Genomic DNA, 18,848 nt, shown 5'->3' with positions numbered 1-18,848 from the left:
CTCGGATAGAGCAGTAACCGTTGGCGCAGGCGGCGTAGCCGGGAACAGCTTCTGGAGCTCCTCGCGAACGATAGCTCGTACGGTTTCGCGAAGCATGTGGGTGTTACTGATGTCCGTGGTTGCCGCAGTCATGGCCAAAGGTTGACGCTCGCATTGCCGCAACCGCATATCGAGTGTCTTTTCCATGGTGGTCGCCTCCGACAGAAACTCTGCGACCGTTGTTACGTCTCGCCTACGACGCGCGGTATAGCCGGCGCGGATGCAACGGACGCCGCGGCTTCGTTCATCCCGGCCGCAACGCCTCCCGCCAAGCGCGTCCAGGCAGGTTTCAGTGCCACGTGTCGTCGTGCGTGCGTGTGTGTGTGTGTGCATGTTTTGCCCACGCTTGTCAAAGCGCGGCAGCCGGGGAGAGGAGCTCCCCAACTGGGAGGCGAGGAGGTCTGACCGGCGCCGGCCTGGCGGACGCGCCCGTCACGCCTGAACATGTTCAAGCGTCGCCGTATCGGATGACTCTTCCCAAGCCGTTCCCTCTTGCCCTCGACTCCGAGGGTATAAAACGCCGCTGCCCCAAACGCCGAGAGAGACTTCGATTTGCTTCCTTCGAGTAACGTGGTCGCCCTGACCGGCTGCTCTTTTGAGATGCCAGAATAAACAAGTTGTTCTGTTGCCAGTCGACTCATCCTTTGCCGGGACCTTCGGATGTTTCCAGCTTTGCCCCAGGCCGCCAGGCCAACGCTACCCTTGGGGCTTGCAACCCTTTTGCAACAACTGGTTGCCAGCGGTGAGATCCCGACAACGGAGGCCAGCAGCGAAGATATGCGGTCAACTGTATGCTGAGCAGCACAACGACCATCCGGGAGCAGTGCAACGAGCCCTGTGTGATGACTGGTTGCCTGCAGCGGAACGACTGCGCTGAATTCTTGGCTGCGAGGTTTGGTGAGTGCGGGACTTTCTTCTTCTGAGTTTTGCCAGGCTTTTGTTAGTGTCAGAAACAGAGCTGGTAATTGTGGTTGTCGTTGCTGCCGGGTTAGTTTGCGGCAAGACAATAGTAGGCAGTAGAGAAAGCAGCATTCGGAGCAGCCATGGATTTGAAGTCGTTGCGCAAACCGAAATTGCTAAGGGCTATTCTTGAGTTGGAGGCTGAGGATGACGAGCTGTCGGAATGCCTTGAGACCATTGAGGAGAGGGAGCAAAAAGAGAAAGACGAGCGCGAACGTAAAGAGCAAAAAGAGAAAGAAGAGCGCGCTTTGGAAATGAAGCGTCTCGAGGTAGAGATGGAACGCGCTCGTAATGGAAGTCAGTCACACGGTGCAGGAGAACGGGTATCGTTCAAAATGACTGACCTGATGCGGCCGTTTAAGCTTGGAGAGGACATTGGTTTGTTCCTGGTTAACTTTGAGCGAACGTGCGAGAAGCAGGGGTTCTCTCGGGAAACGTGGCCACAGCGCTTGCTCACTTTGTTACCCGGCGAGGCGGCCGACGTAGTCGCTCGCTTGAAGAGAGAGGAGGCAGAGGATTTCGACCAAGTGAAATCGAGTCTGCTAAAAAAGTACAGGCTGTCAGCGGAGGCGTTCCGTCGGAAGTTTCGGGAAAATGAAAAAGGCAGAAGTGAGTCATATACAGAGTTTGCCTACAGGCTTATGTCAAACATGCAGGAGTGGCTCAAAGAAGAGAAAGCGTTTGGTGACCACGAGAAAATTCTGCAGTGTTTCGGGCTAGAACAGTTTTATAGTCGGTTACCTGAGAACGTGCGGTACTGGGTCTTGGATAGGCCAGACGTTAGTACAGTGGCTAAAGCCGCTGAGCTAGCCGAGGAGTTTGTGACGCGTCGGGCTCGCGGAGCTAAGGACGGTCAAAAGGGTGAATTTGGCTCCAAGTCTGAGAGGCCGAAGTTCACGCCCATGAGAGCAAGGGGGGACACACGTAGTGCGGATGCAAGTGAAAGCAGTCCGACCGAACGTAAGGAGACGGCGGCAGCCGAAGCCGAACGCAGAAAGCGGTTCGAGAGGAGGCAAGCGCGCGTGTGTTATACGTGCCAGAAGCCGGGTCACTTTTCGGCGCAGTGTCCAGAAACAAAAAGAGAAGTCGTGTGTTTGTCATTATGTAGCACTGACGAGAACATGAAGCTTCTCGAGCCTTACATGCGAGACTTCCTCGTGAACGGGAAAGAGTGCCGAGTGCTTCGTGATTCCGCAGCTACAATGGATGTAGTTCACCCCTCTTACGTAGAACCCGATATGTTCACGGGCGAGTGCGCATGGATCAAGCAAGCCTTGGAAGCTCATAGCGTGTGTCTGCCCGTAGCAAAAGTGCTTATTGAAGGACCTTTCGGAGCACTTGAGACGGAGGCCGTAGTGTCATCTATGCTGCCCCCCTAGTACCCGTACCTATTTTCGAACAGGTCCGATCACCTCCTGCGCGAGAAGGGGCTTTTGTTTGGTGAGGCTAGCGTTCAGGCCTTAACCAGATCGAGAGTTCGGGAGCTCGCTGCAAAGGCGGTAGTTGCGGGGCCGACGTTGTCGAACAATGAAAAAGGGTCGGAGGCGCAGCAAGCTGATATTCAGAGCACGTCCGAACTGAATAAAATTGAGCCTGTAGCGTTGAAGGCACCAGGTACTGGAGAGGAAATGCCCGACAAGGGAAAGTTAGAAGAGCTTCCGGTCGAGCTTCCGGGACTAAGCTCAGTGACGAACAGGGAAGACACTGATCAGGTCATTAGTGACTTAATCATTAAAGCACCGCTGTCGGCTGAGCAGAAAACCGAACTACTCCAACTCTTACAAGAGTTTCAAGGTCAGTTCTCTGAGAGGCCTGGTAGGACTTCTGTCCTTACTCATGATATAGAACTTACCTCCCCAGAGCCAGTACGATCCAAGGCGTACCGGGTGTCACCCCGCCAGCGCGATATTATGGAGGCTGAGGTAAAGAAAATGCTACAGCTCGGTGTTATTGAGGCGGGTGAGAGTGATTATACCTCCCCTTTGATTTTAGTTGAGGTACCGGGCAAGGAACCTCGTCCTTGCGTCGACTACCGCAGGCTTAATTCCATTACTAAGGATCAAATTTATCCGATCCCTAACATCGAGGAGCGCCTTGAGAAAGTTAGTAGCGCTCAGTTTATTTCCACCCTAGATCTTGTCAGGGGTTATTGGCAGGTTCCACTTACAGAAGAGGCTAGTAGGTATGCGGCGTTCATTTCACCAATGGGAACATTCCGTCCTAATGTTTTGAGTTTTGGTTTGAAGAACGCGCCATACTGCTTTTCAAGCCTCATGGACAAAGTGTTGCGGGGACAGGAAGAATTCGCTTTACCGTATTTAGACGACGTAGCGATATTCTCCGCATCCTGGTCTGAGCATATGGCACACTTGCGGGCAGTGCTAACCCGCCTGCGCGAAGCGGGCTTGACAATCAAGGCTCCCAAGTGCCAATTAGCACAGGCCGAGGTTGCCTACCTCGGTCACGTGATTGGACAGGGTCGTCGCCGGCCTTCTGAAATAAAGGTGGCCGCTGTGCTAGACTTCCCGCAACCGCGTACGAAGACCGATATTCGGTCGTTCTTAGGTGTCGCCGGCTACTATCAGAGGTACATCCCCAGGTACTCCGATATCGCGGCTCCCCTGACGGATGCTCTAAGAAAAACAGAGCCCCAAACAGTCGTCTGGAGCGAGACCAAGGAAAGAGCTTTCAGCGCCCTAAAGAGCGCCCTAACAAGCCAGCCTGTGCTACGATCGCCAGACTACACAAAAGGGTTCGTTGTTCAGTGCGATGCTAGTGAGCGAGGCATGGGCGTTGTACTGTGCCAAAGGGACAATGGAGAAGTGGAACACCCCGTCCTGTATGCTAGTCGCAAGCTGACCTGTCGTGAGCAGGCATACAGCGCCACCGAGAAAGAGTGTGCGTGTCTCGTGTGGGCCGTTCAGAAATTGTCATGCTACCTAGCCGGCTCGAGGTTTATCATTGAGACGGATCACTGCCCTCTCCAATGGCTGCAGACCATATCTCCCAAAAATGGCCGCCTCCTGCGCTGGAGCCTCGCTTTGCAACAATATTCCTTTGAGGTGCGTTACAAAAAGGGGAGTCTCAACGGTAACGCCGATGGCTTAAGTCGAAGCCCCTAACGTAGGAATCCGCCTCAAAGTTGTTGGTTACTGATGTTTTCTTCCTGAGGCAGGATTTTTAACATATTGCTTTTGTTTAGTGTTTCAAAGTGATTATGTGCTTTCTAGTGCAATTTTCCAATTTGTGGACGCGTTCTGAGTGCTGCTTGACTACTGTAAGGAACTAGGCAGTAGTATAAAAGGGGAAAGAGCCTGGCAGAGCTTAGTGAGGGTTGTCTCGTGCTTGCTGACTGAGCGGTTGCGTTTCGGCGTAGTTCTAACGCTTGCTGGGAACGAGCACAAAAATGGCAACTCTCCTGAAGTGACTTTGCAGTGCCCTGTGTGATCCTGAACCTGAGAACGAGGCCTTCTCTGTGCGCTGCGCTCAATCAACGTCGAGGGACGACCGGTTTCGATTACGAGCATCATCGAGCGACATCCCTCTGGACAGCGGATGCAGTCCCCTGACCATCGGGATCTCCTTCTCCCGGCGGGGCGGTCTGTTACGTCTCGCCTACGACGCGCGGTATAGCCGGCGCGGATGCAACGGACGCCGCGGCTTCGTTCATCGCGGCCGCAACGCCTCCCGCCAAGCGCGTCCAGGCAGGTTTCAGTGCCACGTGTCGTCGTGCGTGCGTGTGTGTGTGTGTGCATGTTTTGCCCACGCTTGTCAAAGCGCGGCAGCCGGTGAGAGGAGCTCCCCAACTGGGAGGCGAGGAGGTCTGACCGGCGCCGGCCTGGCGGACGCGCCCGTCACGCCTGAACATGTTCAAGCGTCGCCGTATCGGATGACTCTTCCCAAGCCGTTCCCTCTTGCCCTCGACTCCGAGGGTATAAAACGCCGCTGCCCCAAACGCCGAGAGAGACTTCGATTTGCTTCCTTCGAGTAACGTGGTCGCCCTGACCGGCTGCTCTTTTGAGATGCCAGAATAAACAAGTTGTTCTGTTGCCAGTCGACTCATCCTTTGCCGGGACCTTCGGATGTTTCCAGCTTTGCCCCAGGCCGCCAGGCCAACGCTACCCTTGGGGCTTGCAACCCTTTTGCAACACCGTGCTCGGTGGATTGCGAACCAGTCCGGCAAAGATTTGCTCCTTGACAACTCGCATAAGGTACCGGAGTTTCTTCTGCTCTGTCATGTCCGGGTCTGCTCGACGAAATAACTTTGCCATCTCTTCGAAGTATACCAGTATGCTTTCATTTGGTAGCTGGGTTCGGGACTGAAGGAGCAGATCGGCCCGTTCTCTTCGAATCACCGTGGTGAAATCCTTCAGGAACTGGTCTTTAAATACGTTCCACTTCGTTATGGATGACTCTCGGTTCTCGAACCACGTACGAGCTGCGCCCTCCAGCGAAAAGAACACGTGTTGAAGCTTGGAGTCTTCCGTCCATCTGTTGTACCGGGCCACGCGTTCAAATTTCTCCAGCCAGTCTTCCGGGTCTTCGCCTGGAGAACCTTGGAAGATCGGTGGCTCCCGAGGTTGCTGCAGCACAACAGAAGGTGAACTAATCGTCGTCTGGATGCCTATTTCGGGCCGGACGGTCGTCGACGATGGCGCTGAACGAACCGCTTGGGTTGAGCGAGACTCCAGAAGCCCAAACTCGGGTTGAAGGCCTTGGAGCCGGCGGCTGCCGTGGTGTACAGGCGTCACCTCGATGGCAGATGACCCTCGAGGACTTGAATTCCTGCTTGCTGGGGAAGTCCGAGGCATGTAATGCGTTACCCAGCGCCCTCCACCAGATGTCACGGGTGGTACAGCTCGGTTGGATACGTCAAAGTAGGTGACTGCAGCGGACGTCAGTAGCAGTCCCAAAAGCGGAGCATTCGCAGCCAGACACTTCGGCTTCTTTTTCGAAGGCCAGCTCGCGCGCGCATTCCGCGCTCTCGTGGTTCTAGTAGAACGACGACGATGAATGGGCGGTGTCAATATATCTTAGCTACACTTCTTCAAGATGTCCAATCATCTTGATGTAGACGTATTTTGATTTCTAGTAGCACTTTTTGTGTTTCGTGGCATGTGGATGATAATGAAGGCTCGAGAGGGAGCTTCCCGCGATAGTCTTGAAGCCTAGCGATAAAATCTACAAAAGAGAGTCTGTGCCCCCGTGGTCACGCCATGTGATGGCGTGCAGTGATATCTATCCCCGATGTGCGCGCGCATTCGTGTACCAACCCGACTGAAACACACCAACAACAAAATATCACGGACTTACTTGATAGCGAAAAACGGGGGAGAGAATGGCTTCAGCAGCACTTGGCTTACGAAAACTGGCCGCGAGGCGTCGCGCTTCCTCTTGAGTTAATTTTTTCCTCTATTATCTTGATGTCCTCCGAAAGTTTCTGTGGACTGAATGAACATTCAGCTTACCCGTGAGACTGGGGTGCAGTTTGTGCAGAATGATTCGTAAACGTGGATTTTTTCATTCCTGTATCCGCCACCACTGACGCTGCGGACTCAATTCTGGACCTTCCGGAGCGGGGATTGGATTGCCTTCGTGTTCGAGTTCAGCATGGAGTCATAACAAGGATGTACACAAGAGCTCTATTTTTAGGTAAACATTTAATAAATTACTGGGCTGGTACGGGACGCGGCAGAGTTGGGCGAGCGCCGTGTACTTCGGCATAGGTGAGTGGCGCTGCCACAGAAGGAATGGGGGGGGGGGGGGGCTGGGTGGCAGAACAGCAGCGACCTGCTCTTGAATAAATAGCACAGCGGATAGTGGGCGCGAGGGATGGCGCCAAGTCGTGCGGAGGGCAGACGGGGTCGGGAATGTGATGCAGCATAGAAAGTTGGCGAGCGACTTCTTCGCGGACGAAGTCTTTGATCTGCTGCATGAACAGGGACTGCTCAGAAGACGAGCCACCAATGGCCAAGCCAGCAAGACCCTCTGCAGACGCGCCGGACTGCCGCGTAGATGCGCGTTGCTTTCGTAGTTCGTCGTAGCTTTGGCACAGCTGGATGACGCTAGCGGCGGAGCTGGGGTTCTTCGCCAGCAGCATCTGAAAAGCGTAATCGGCGATGCCTTTAAGGCCCCGCCGCGGTGGCTCAGTGGTTAGGGCGCTCGACTACTGATCCGGAGTTCCCGGGTTCGAACCCGACCGCGGCGGCTGCGTTTTTATGGAGGAAAAACGCTAAGGCGCCCGTGTGCTGTGCGATGTCAGTGCACGTTAAAGATCCCCAAGTGGTCGAAATTATTCTGGAGCCCTCCACTACGGCACCTCTTCTTCCTTTCTTATTTCACTCCCTCCTTTATCCCTTCCCTTACGGCGAGGTCCAGGTGTCCAACGATATATGAGACAGATACTGCGCCATTTCTTTTCCCCCAAAAAAACCATTATTATTATTATGCATTCAAGGATGTGGTTGACTTTACCAGTTTCGGTCATGGACGGGTTGACACGCTTGCACAAGTCAACGATATCTTCGATATAACTAGTGAATGTCTCGGCAGGTAGCTGAGATCGAGCTCGAAGGCATTGCTCGGCGCGATGTTTCCGGACGGCGCGCCGGCCAAAAACGTCGGCGAAGCTCGTTTTAAAGGAGGACCAGGTGGGAAGATCGGCCTCATGGTTGTGCAACCAGAGGTTGACAACATCTGTTAGATAGAAGAGAACGTTGCTAAGTTTAACGGAATCGTCCCACCGATTGTAAGTGCTGACGCGCTCTTAGGAGGCCGGCCAATCGTCGACGTCCTGGTCGTCGATGCCACTAAATGGAGAAGGGTCATGCTGGCGCTGCACCCCGGAACAGAGGACGATGGTAGGGATGGGCTGCGATGGTTCGCTCCGACATTTCCGGTATGGTTGCGGGGACGAGAAGCGTTCCGCTTCGAAGTTCCGGGATGTGGACCGGGACGGGTACCGACAGACCTCCACCAAGTGTAAATGTGTTTATTCGAAACGCAGGTCGGTTGGCGTTGGTCGAACGGCGACACGACGGGCACACTCACAGGCGTCACTCGAAAATCTTCTCCTTAGTAAGCATGGCACATACCAACGCATGGAGATTGGCCAAGGTTCAGTAGACAATCCCAATGAGGTATTTGCGCGGGGAAAAGTAGGCGTGAGAAGACTAAATCAATATAAAAATCGGAACAGTCAAATGAATGAAATAAATATTAATTACCAGGAATAGATTCGACCATTTTTGTACATGTCACAAAATTTTGTATACAGCTAACAAGGTAATCGATCAGTTGCACTGATGTAATCATGAAGGTAGCCGCAGACACTGCTTAACGGGAATCCCTTTGCGCTCGCACCGAACGAAAGAATGACTGGAAGAGACAATGGAAGTCCTAACCTCGAAAGGGGGACCTCCAAATACTGTTTTCTGTGAACTGCGAACCGCCGGCAAGAGAGAAAATTATCTATTGTTTCAACTAGCCCACTCGAAAATCCCAGCTGCACTTCGTCTTCTTCTTCGCTCCGCTGCTTGAACTCCTGCCGGTCGGTCCCATTGCACTAAGCAAACAACTACGGCCAGTTTGTTGCTCTGTAAGGCGGGGTTTATCAGCTGTGTCACGACCAGAACTGCCGAGGAATTAGATCTTTGGGTTCGGAATCCGTGCTGATCTTGACAGAGGAAACCTCTGTATTCGATTGCAGAGCGCCTTTTCGAATACTGTAATAATTACACTTAATACCGAAATTGCCCTATAGTTTGATAGAATGGACCGCTCACCGCATTTAAAGACCGGCGTGACCTTAGCGGCTTTGAGCTCATAGCATACATTCACTTCTCAGGGAATTGTTAAAAAGATGCAACCAATGGGTACCTAGAATATCAACATTGTTTTTATAAGTCTCACAGGTATTGCGTATAGGCCTGGTGCTTTGCCTATTAAGAGACTGCTGACTGCTGCTATCACTTCCTGTATTGATAAGTCAGGCAATGCGAAAGTATTGTTAACCAGGTCAGGCATTCTTAACGAGTCTTCAACAATATTATTCTGTGAAGCCAGTGAAGGTTCTTTGGAGGCAAAATGGGCATTAAATAATTCAGCCGTGTCTTCGTTAGCTGATTCAGGCAAAACATTCATTCTTGAACGAAGGTAAATTGCATCATTAACTACGTCCCACATTTTCTTTCGTATTACCCCGAGTCTGCTCTGCAAGTGACGAAAATTATTTTTTTTTCCTCTTCCTCATTAGAGGCAGAGATAGGTTGCGGTTGCGTCTAAACTGGCTTAGATAACAGTTGTATGTTCTTAGTTGCTTCCATTTATGGTACCATTTGTCCTTTTCCTTCATTATGTTTAAGATCTCAGTTGTCGTCCAGGGACATGTTGACTGGCTGTATTTTTTAGTGGCCACAGTAGAGCGCCGTGTAACAGCATTTTTCAGAAGAGCTAGGAATTGTGCGTACTCAACATTAAAATCCTTGTCATAGGCAGAAGTAAAAGTGGTTTGTTTAAGCATTTTGCACAGTAAAACATAATTGACTTTAGTACGCATTTTACTGAGTGATGTCCGTTTTTCCTAACGTAGCTCTGTTTCAAATAAGACCAAAATTGGCAGGAGATCAGCAGTCATATCAGCACAGCTACCAGCTTTCACACCTCTGTCAGTGTTCCTTAGGGCATGATCTATTAAAGTGCATGAGGTGCTCGTTATGTGGGTTGGTTCTGAGATGAGATTACGCAATGCGAACGATTCGAGGAGAAGGGTATAGTTATTCTCTGTGCCAGATGATGCATCAATATTAACATCTCCCACAATGATTACATAGCATTTCCCACCAAATATCTCTACAAGGATAGTTTCAAAATTTTCAAGAAGGACTGTTATCGATGAGTTAGGTTGCCGGTATAATACCAAAACTATAAGTCCACTGGAAAGCTTTATAAAAAGTGCTTCAATACAGTTATAACAAAGAGATGCCATGATCAACACTTAGAAGACAAGGTGATCTTTAACAAAGAGTTCTACCCCGCCTCCTCTCGTATGTGATTCACGAGGTCGAGACGAGAATTTATAACCAGGAAGACAGACTGATTCATCGTCCTTGAGCACGTTTCATTCAATGCAGTGACATCAAAAGAGGAATCGTACCTTGACAAATGTGCAACCAAATCATTTAGGTTTTCTCTAACTCTGCGTACGTTGCAATCAAACACTGAAAATAAATTTTTATCGTGCATCGATTCTTCAACCTCAGAAAATGAAAAAGCCATGGTGAAGGACAAGCAAATTCTGCATCACAAAAAAGCGGGAAAAGCAGACTCACACAACATTCATCAAATCATCCTCACTTGTGACGTGTAATATAGTGGAATTTTCTGTTCTGCGCATCAAAACCTTCCCCTGCGTCACCCAAAGAAATCTCCATCCTTTGTCCCGCTTTGCTTGCTTCGCTTTATTAAGGAGTACCTTAGTTTCCACGCAAAGATGCTCATTGACATACAGCGGCTGCTCTCCGTCGAAACCAAGGAGCCCCACCACGTTCAGTTGATTATTTTTAGCGGCACTGAGCACCCGGTCCCGGGCTGACCTGGTTGCAAACTTGACCACGACATTCGGCTTGTCTTTATCTTTAGAGCGAACTCTATGCACAATGTCAATATCGGATTCGGCAATCTCAACGCCCAGGGAAGCAGCCACTTTCTGTACAGCATTTAAAAGGTTTTCAACTTGAACAACCGGGAAACACTAGATCTCAAGGTTTCAGTTCCTACTGAACTGTTTTAATTCCAGGATTTCTTTCTTACCTTTCTGCAGTTCTGACCGGAGAAGCTCATTTGTGTTTTGACACTGAACATTTTGCGCTTTCAGCTCAGCAAGCTCACGACCAATGTTCAACATCACCATTAAAGCGCTCGAACCCTTCATTCATGAAATCGATCGAATGCCTTATGAACGTGAGTTCAGTGCAAATTTGTGTATGTGAGCCCCCATTTTGTTCTACATAAGTCATCACACCAGTGGCAAGCGCATCAAGCTTAGGTACTAGTTTATTAAGTACTTTCTCAACTACTTTGGTGCTACCCGGGGTCTTCTCACCAGAGCCTTAGTGACCTAATTTAGTGGCCCCGTGCTACGGTCCCCCATTTTAGCGCTTAGTAACTCGGCCAGGACAATCGAACGACAGCCCAATTCCAACTGCATCCAGCAAACCACAACACACTCGGCAGCAACAGCGACGGTAATGCGATGACGCCGTTGACAAAAATACAAAGATATAGACAAAGAAAAAGACCACCAACCCGCTAAAATAAATGCGCTTGAGTATTCAGCGTCCGCACGCCATTGCCGTCACTGCGAAAGTCTTTCCTTCTGAAATATTGACGATATTTTGTTGTTTATATTACGATCACTATGTGCACCTCTTCGTCGTATGTGTGAAACCTCCATGTATTTGCTTGTAATCGTGATAATTTGATTCAGATTCAATGGGGTCATTTTATATGTACAAAACGCAATCAGGGCGTCGGTATTGCGAGCAAAGCGTGTACATATTATGTCAATATCATGTGTGCTCAGTATAAGCGTTTTTATTTTACGCTTGTAAGGAGTCGATTGTTGCTCTAATAGCATCGAGCCGTTGAAAGCAACTGTTGCAGCAGGCTTAAAATTATCTGCAAATAAGTGTAAACCTGCCTCAGTATAATTACAAGGTTTTCATAAACTAGTCTGCAGTGCTTTCAGCTTTTCACGCTGGCAATGCAGTATTTGGTGACGAGGAATTTTCGAGAATAAATTAGATTCAGCCTGGTATATAATAAATGAGGCCCGTGTGCGCGCATTGAGTATGATGTTTTACTTAGAACCCAGTTCCTTCAGGAAATAAAAGCAATATCACATTCATCTTAAACTAAGAGCCCAAAAAAGCGCTGACACAAACAGTTTTGTGCATAGATTGGAAAAGGCTTTCATTAACACTTCTCAAGTACGGTTCATATGCCCTTGAAACCAAAGTAAGTTACAATGGTATTCAATATTTTTGAAGAGAGTGTCTTCTCGCTTGGATTTCTTTGCTTTCTTATGTTCACGCTTAAGTTGAGTGCTAGTACAGTCGTATAATAAACACAACACATTTACGACCAAAATGTTTTAATTAGTAACCGAACGTTTCGAAGCCGGCATCACTTAAGAGCTACAACGTAAAAAACTAAAAGGTAAATATCAAAGGCAAGAAGGATTCTGAAAATATGGGTATGAATGATGTTTTAGAAGATACGCTGAAGAGATGTCCACACACTAGGATCCATGAGATGTTAGGACTTCAGGACTTAGTTTGTGCAGCTCTTCTAAATCACAGAGAGATTGCTATAATGAATTAAACGCGTATTCTCTTCTCCAAGAAGGTAGCAACAATTTTTCAGAATCCCCCGTTTCCAGAACGATTACGCCTCACTGATTAGCCTGTGGTGAAAATCCTTGCAGAATTTTTTTTTAATAGCCGAAGAATTACATCCCTGGAAGGGAGTGGGTCAAAGTAAAGGCGGTGTCCGCTGTCCACAAAATATATGACACCATTTGAAGCAGGGACGGCGAGCCGTCAACGGCCGCACGCTTAATTCGTAATGGCAACGTGCATCGCGTCAGCCAGGCTCTTGTGGTGTGCTCTCATCTTCGCCTGCCGGACTACCGAAGCACGATAAATGTCGAAAGGATAACGCTTGTTTAAAATTTGGTAAGTTAGAATTAAGTGAAGTAAAGCAACTAAGCATCTTTTCATTCCAGTAGTAGCTGCGAATTTTTCATATGTGCTTGACAGAAAACAATGTGAGTTTATGAGAACAAAAACTTTCTTGATTCGCTCACAATAGCCGCATACTAATGGCGTCACATGCGGCAAGTTTAAGGCATCGTGCAGGCTGCGTGTGCTAATCTCAGTAATAAACGAGTAGGTCGCGAGAAAGTCCCGCCATAAGTTTGATCCAGAGTGCACACATACCACGAAGATCTGGTGGTGACTGGATATGTTTTATTATTTACCTCAATTCCCGGAAACCTAACTAGCATTTCCAATGTACTTTGACAAGGAACTAAGTTTCTATGCCGGGCGCAAATTAATAAGGTGCGTTTTAGATTCATTCAATCTACGGTAGCTATACTGCCAATTGTTGCTGTATTCGGCTCACTCAACCGCACTAAACTACTTTGGTCTTCTTCTACCAGCCTTTCTTCTTTGATAGCAAAACATTTGATTCCAACCTGCAGCGTTCTTATCCTGTTTTAGTTGTTTTTTATTGAACGCACAGACCTCCTAGGCTTTTTTGGTGGATTAAACTGCCATTACTTTAAACTTTATTTACACTGAGCTCACCTAGCTTCATTAATGTTTGTAGTAAAAGTGTGTAGGAGCGTTCACAACAGCGTTCTCACCGGTGAGATAAAAAGTTGAAGTTTACGCATCGACCTACGTGTACACTTTATTGCAAAGTGAGAAATGGATAGTTTTTAGCCATCCGCTTTCTATGTGGCGGTGCCATTATTTCTTGAAGCACTTCGACTTTTTCACGCAGTGGCCAGTGCTGTTTCTCCAGCGACGGGATTTGCAGAAGCAAAAGGTTTTGGGTGACAAGCTCGGCGGGCACCTCCTACGCTTCTTTCCAGATTTGAGAAAGTCACAGTTATTTTCTGCGCAGGTCGCTGTGCCTCTTCTGCACACTTCGTCCGGTCTGCACTCTCGTGCGGGCCATGCTAGAAGCGGTGAGAAAATAAATTTTGAAGATTTGTTTTGCAAGAGTGGGTTATGTATATGTACACAAACTGCAAAACAAAACAAAGACGCCTCACAATGCTTCCAAAACGTAGTAAGTAATACAATTTCTGCATTGTTGAACTGTTGTACACCACAGGTGCATTGCTGTCTCACTTACTATTGAAGAGAAAAGCCATTTCTTTCAAAATTGTTACTCGTTACAGTTATGTTCTAAAAATAAAGAGTACACTCAATCATTCGTAAAAGAAAAGTTGAACATGGTATGCGAGAGGACGGTGCTGTTATTTTTCCAGGCTGGTGTAATATGAAACGACGGCCCTCCTTGCTTTCATAATATGGCAGCCCCATAAATAGAGGGCTTGCGCAATAAACATGTACGTATCAATGGTCACGCTCACGGTTAGGCCATCAAGCAGGTGCGGCTAGGCCCCTTGAGACCTTGAGAAGCAGTACAGTGTTCGCCAACCAAAAAATTTCTGAGTAGCCTCATAGCTCAACGTTTGGTGCGGTGCACCGGACGCCAAATTTTATCACAACAAGGTGGAACTTTGGGCTTATTGGAATTGCATTTTACAAAAACACAGCGTGGAAGGACAGGACGAAAAAAAAGACAAGACAGGGCGAGCGCTAATTAAAGTTAATGTAAAGCAAGTTCCATAAAAAACATTATCGCTTTGCAGTGAGACCGAATTTCTTCTGATTAAATGGGGCGATGTGCAGTTTGCACAACCAAAATTAGGCTCAATAAAAATATGCCGACATGAACGGAAACACAGCGATGAAATACGATTTTAACCGCAATACCGCCTTCCATAATATCATTACTGCGCATGTAAGGAGATGTGGAGCAGTTATCTCACGTCAATCGAATAAAAATTGTGCCTGCGCTGAAGGCATTCGTTTCATAGCCACCGTATTTCAGACTCAGCTGTGGTGTAGAAAATGCATTCTCATTACTCTGAACATTCGACGGAATTAGCTGTTCATTTTTAACTGTGCCTTTTCCGTCAATGTACCCAAATTAACCTTCCTGCTTTAGTAAAAGCAATCAGATCCCCAGACTACGAACGCAAACAACAACATTAGATGCAGTGGACCTTCATTATTAATGTATTATCGTTAATGCATCGCTGACCTGGAGAGCTTCATTTTTGCCAATTTTGTTAAGGTACACTTTGTAGAATACATGGAATTATTTTGCTTCTATATCCTGAATTAAAATCCTAAAACCCATGTAGAAAAGGAAGTGAGGCGCTTAAAGAGTGGAATATCACATTTAAGGGATGACCTTAAGTAACGCGATAGCCACAGCTGGCCGAGTGGAACTTGCTCAGTTGAATTGCAAAGTCAGTCTTTCGCCGCTCCATTTGGCGGCGCGTTCCTTCATCTTCGTCCCACCTGACACGGCGCATTCGCACAGCTGTGGCAGCTCGGTTTCGCCGGCGCGCCGCGCCGCCGGCAGCAACAGCTGCTCCGCACCACGTGCCTGGTGACGTGTCAACCACGTGACAAACCACGTGATCAGCCACGGCGCCGCGCCTCTGGCAGCTGCTCCTCACCACGTGACCAACTACGTGACATAGTGGCGGCGCAGCCACGGGTCTCGCGGCGCCGCCACCGCCAGGGCGCCGCCACGCTTAAGCTTCGAAATGCTACCGTGATGTAGCTATCGCTACCAAACAGCGTCCACTGACAAATGCATCACTGATTTGTGTTGGGAAGCGCATTTTGAACGAACTAAGCCGTAGATCCGCAGGTCGCCTCGCAAGTCGCCCCGGCCAGATGGCGCCACGTACCCGGCAGGTGCACGCTCGCCTCCCGCATCGGGACCAATCAGCGCGTGCTCACTGGAAATGGGCGGGCTCTTGGTGCTCCGGTAACGGCAACACGGTACACGGTATGCTAAACGTGTCTATTAACTTAGTTGCCACCTGCTGCGATGGTCAGTTTGCTGAGAATTCGGTGGGCAGGTTGTGATGAAGCTACAAGGTCACAAAACAGGACAAGATTCTTGCTCGGGGTTGGTACGTCTGGAATAGTGAATTCCCACTAGAGTATTAACAGGAAACAAAATTGAAATCCCTATGTCCCTGTGGAAGAGAAATTTATATGCGAGACCTTAAGAGACAGGACGAGAGCTGAGTGCGGCGGGTAAACGACGACACGGAATGCTATTCTAGTCGTAATCTGGAAGAAGAAATAGGCATGTAATAAAACGACAGAATAGCCGATGGTGCCTTAAGCTAGCTTCGTGGATTCGAAGAGAGGGCAAGCGTATCTAAAAGCAACAGAAAGTCAGCTGAGTGGATGATATTAGGAAGTTAGTGTGGATAGGGTTCTTGGTCCTGCAGTGCACATAGACGGACTTACAATAATTTCGATGATGATGACTTCATGAATTATGCCTTAAGCCACTTATAAATGATAGTTTAGCTTACGACGCATGAAATAAAATGTATTTGTATATTTTGTGCTATTTATTGGTTTGTTTATTTATTGTTTTATTTACCGGAATCGTGTTTGAAAGTGTATCTTGAAACAAAATAAAGTTTGAGTTCCATGTCTTGTAAACGTACGTGTATGTGCTTGGTGGAAATTTCGTGCATACTTAATATCGTAATTAAGTGTTGGATTTGCTAGTACATGACTACGGTGAGTATTATATCGCGCAAAATATGGAGACTCCAAGTAGCAAGATCCTGTATCGATACGGCTTTGTTTTATGATATGCGTTAACAAAACGAAATGCGGCGTCAGGCTGCCCCCTTATCCCATTCTGCCAGCAGATAAATATTTCACACTAAAGTTAATTCTACTTATTCTTTTTTTTCTTAATTGTTTTTTTTGGGGAAAGGAAATGGTGCAGTATCTGTCTCATATATCGTTGGACACCTGAACCGCGCCGTAAGGGAAGGGATAAGGGAGGGAGTGAAAGAAGAAAGGAAGAGAGAGGTGCCGTAGTGGAGGGCTGCGGAATAATTTCGACCACCTGGGGATCTTTAACGTGCACTGACAACGCACAGCACACGGGCGCCTATGTATTTCGCCTCTATCGAAACGCTGCCGCCGCGGTCGGGTTCGAACCCAGAAATTCCTGATCAGTAGCCGAGCGCCCTAACTACTGAGCCACCGCGGCCGGTGATTTTCAGGAATCGGAAGCCTCACAAAGCATAGCTGGCTGACCTTCTTCCTTCCAGAAAATTCATGTACCAGAAGAAAACGCAGAAACTTTCGCCATGTATACAAGCGCAAAAATTGTTTCTAGAAGCAAAAGTTTCTCTTTAAATGGCCACTATCAATCTCACACGTTTTATGCAATTTTCCGCTGTCGAATGTTGCCAGCAATTTTTCCATGCCTAGGTCTGATAATTACGTGAGAAGGAATTGGTTGCAGATATCTGATTTGGCTTCTTGTAACACTCAGTGTTGTTAGGGCATATGACAGGTGTGCGAATGCCCAGTGAACTCACCTGCTGCCGCTCCCCAGTACTTTATACACTCCCTATGGGCGAATACACCTGTGGGGTTTTTAGCTAAATAGGGGATGGGAGAGGAGAAAAAGGCGAAAAAGGAGAAAGTTTTGTTAATTTATACACTAATCCAGATGGACTCGGGTGCCACCTGGTAGGTACAGCATCTTTCCTTCCTTATAATTTCGCTAAAAAAAAAACAGGCGTCTGGGCAGCGATTGCTGAACCATAAACAGAAACAAATACGTTTCTTTGTGTGTTTCTTTAGATTTCCCTGAAAGCCGAGTTTGCACACATTTGCCAAAGTGTTGAAAGAGCACAGAAGCGAATAGGAAGCGTCCCTCATCTTACACAGCCACTGGCGAAAAGCACTGTACAAGCCTTTTAAAGTATTCCTTTTAAACCCTTTTAAATCAAACGAAATCACCAGCAACCTTGACTCGACGGTCCCGCACCAGCGGCAGGCCGATATGTTGGCGGCGGCACCTCCCACTTTCATGTGTGCCACTGGCTGATGCAGATGGGAAACCACCGCCAACATATCGGCCTCCCGTTGGTGCGGGACCGTCGAGTCAAGGTTGCAGGTGATTTCGTTTGCTCAAACCACGCTTGAGTTCCGCACGATCTTGGCGCGGAAGTGCATTAGTCACGTGGTTTATTTTGTATTTCGCGGGCTTTCTTTGGAGCAGGGAAAAAAAGGCACTTGAGGGTTTCCTTATCGTAAATGATGGATTGGGGGTCTCTGATGGTGCTCGACGGCGCTTCAAATACACTTTGTTGTCTAAAGGCATAATTTTTTATTTTATAATTTAACTTAACTAAACTTTTAATTGATTTCGAAACAACAAATTGCCTGTGCTGCGCAAGATGGCTGTCAATAATACACAACTGCATGTTTCACTCGCCAGTATCTAATAGTTTATATTTTAACTCTTCGCTCAAGTTGGCTGGAATACCCAGTGTGTGTATATATATATATATATATATATATATATATATATATATATATATATATATATATATATATATATATATATATATATATATATATATATATATATATATATATATATATATATATATATATATATATATATATATATATACCGGTTATTCCAGCCAACTTGAGCGATGAGTCAGAAAATAAACTATTATATATATATATTTAGCTGGGCAGGTGGGCAGGCTGCCACAAAACATGCTTCAGACAAACAGCCAAACACAACGGCCAAATTCGGGGAATGGCAGTACGTGTGCTAACGCATTAAAACACAATCATCGGCGCCATCACATGCGCTATCTATACACATAGCCGAATCGGTGATTAAGGGTATTTTCGTTTGATCAAATGTGCCTTCTCTCTTCTAAACCACACCTGAAATAGATATCTATTGCGTTAGAGTACTTACCCCGTGCAATGGTCACATCGAGAGCAAGGAGCGCGGCTAGGATAAGAAGCAGGGTCCTCATGACTGCCTTTTTGGATGCACCACGTGATGTCTAGGATATTCAGTGTGCCCCGTACTGCGCACGACAGCAGTCTTTTATACAGAAGCGGTCGGTGTAACAGCCGGAATTTCATCACAATCGTACCCGTGATGTGACGTCA

The 18,848-nt window shown here is 47.8% G+C and overlaps 2 long non-coding RNA genes across 2 annotated transcripts in view; both read right to left on the bottom strand.

Moving 5' to 3' along the window:
- LOC144135346 (uncharacterized) overlaps positions 1-18,848 on the bottom strand; it is a 193,802-nt gene that overhangs the window by 46,791 nt on the left and 128,163 nt on the right. The window lies entirely within an intron of this gene.
- Positions 13,478-18,754, bottom strand: LOC144135345 (uncharacterized). Its single transcript, XR_013315459.1, has 3 exons — positions 18,649-18,754; positions 17,240-17,302; positions 13,478-13,747 (listed from the first exon to the last, which is right to left on the bottom strand). It is a non-coding gene; the product is annotated as an uncharacterized LOC144135345 (long non-coding RNA).

This window comes from Amblyomma americanum, chromosome 5 (genome assembly GCF_052857255.1).
Source record: "Amblyomma americanum isolate KBUSLIRL-KWMA chromosome 5, ASM5285725v1, whole genome shotgun sequence".
Lineage (NCBI taxonomy): Eukaryota > Metazoa > Arthropoda > Arachnida > Ixodida > Ixodidae > Amblyomma > Amblyomma americanum.
Note: the sequence above shows the minus strand (reverse complement) of the source record. Positions and strands in the feature narration are given on the sequence as shown.